This window comes from Penaeus monodon, chromosome 26 (genome assembly GCF_015228065.2).
Source record: "Penaeus monodon isolate SGIC_2016 chromosome 26, NSTDA_Pmon_1, whole genome shotgun sequence".
Taxonomy (NCBI): Eukaryota; Metazoa; Arthropoda; class Malacostraca; order Decapoda; family Penaeidae; genus Penaeus; species Penaeus monodon.
Window position 1 is genome coordinate 26976861 of NC_051411.1, and position 1899 is coordinate 26978759.

Sequence of the window (1899 nt, forward strand, 5' to 3'; positions counted from 1 at the left end):
TCATATGGATAGCGTTAATATAGTTACAAAAGAAACCCACTCATACTGATGGTAATGATATTAATGATGATAATGATTATTGTTTTTGAAATCAGTATCAAATTGCTGTTTTTGTCATTTCGTTCTCCTTCTGTTACTATCAATTCTTTTCCATCTATTATTATTTTTTAATATAAAAATTTTTCTCTCATCCTTTTATACACCCCCCTGTCGTTATAATATGTATGAGTTCCTATCACGAATAACTCCTAATCCCAATTGACTGAAATTTCACCTTTTTACAATACCTTCCCTCGCCAAACCACCGGAAAATAGATTTCAAATTCTATCGAACCGATAAACCCCATAAACGCCATTCAGTTTCAATCGCTGTTTTCCTCATTCTCCTTCCAATAGCCAATCCTCAATCGAAGGAAAGAGCAGGATAGCTGACCCATTTCCCGTATCCGTGTCTCGTGCATCAGACTGTTGTTCAAGGCTACAGACTGTTTACATCCTGAGCACTCACCAAGTGTGGTCGGTTATTGCTGTTTGTTGCTTCTAGAGGAGAGAGAGAGAGAGAGAAGAGAAGAGAGAGAGGAGAGATGAGAAGAGGAGAGGAGAGAGAGAGGCGAGGGAGAGAGAGAGAGAGAGAGAGAAGGGGAAAAAGAAAAGGAGCGAGAGAGAGAGAGGGGGAGAACGGAGAGAGAGAGGATAGAGGAGAAGAGAGAGAGAGAGAGAGAGAGAGAGAGAGACGTATTGACAAACAGGAAGTCGAAATATATATTTGCAGGAGAAACTTTGAAACCCTTTGAAACGTGATAAACCTAATTCAATTCCATAGACTCTGATACTTCGTTTCCTCGGGCTATCCATAGAGATTCCAGCAGGTTTTAACCGGATAGAAAATGAAAGATACAAGACATGGAGAGCTCTTGAAGAAACACGTGATACAAAAGTTTTTTTTTTTTTTTTTTTTTGACGAGGAATGCAAATTTCTTCTTAGTGTCTGTCCTAGATTAATTAAGGAAGGAAGAGGAGAGAAGAGGGAGGCGAGAATGATAAAAAGGTGAAATAAGATCTGGATGAGGGAGAGCGAAGAGGAGGCGAGAAGAAAATACTACAGAAGGAGAAGATGGAAAAGGAGCGAGGAGTGAGGTGAGCAGAGAGAAACATTGAGGAAGGAGGGAAAGAGAGAGAAACAAATAAGGAATAAATACCATAATACAAATTCTTTCCATCGGGCGATACAGTGTCATATTCCTCTTCCGCCCTACTTACACGTCCCAAAGCACGCTAAAATGGCACTCTTCACACTGACTTCTCCCGTCATGCTTGGTCTGTCAGAAGTTTTTTGCTGGGACGCGGGTTTTTAAAAGGTGATCTTGTTTCACCTTTGTTCCTTCTTCTCACAGTGTTTCTTTCCGCTTTATTCATGTTTACATGTATTCGCTTATTCATTCATTTCCACCTCTTTCCCTTTTTCCTGCCCAAATACCCCTATCCTTCACTCCCTTCTCACTCCCATCCCCTCGCACATTCTCTCCCAACCCCTTACTTTATTTTCTCCTCCCGTTTCCTTCTTCCTTCCCTCTTCCTCTCCCTCTTCCCCTTTTTCCCGTACCCCCTCCTTCTCTCTCTCTCTCTCTCCTTCCTCCCATCCCCTTCTTTCTTAAACCTATTCCCTTCCCCCTCCCCCCACAGTCTCCTCCAGACCCCTTACCGAGGCGGAAAAAACGAAGGAAGGAGAGAGGAAGGGAGGATAAGCAAAGAAGTCGCAAATCGCCGAATTTTTCAAAAACGTCCTTTTCATTCCCCTATTTCTGCCACGGATGCTGATTGGATGGCTAAAGGGGGCGGGGCGAACAAAGTCTTGAGGGAATGATACACAGTTCAAGGAAAAAAAGGAATTCGTAGATT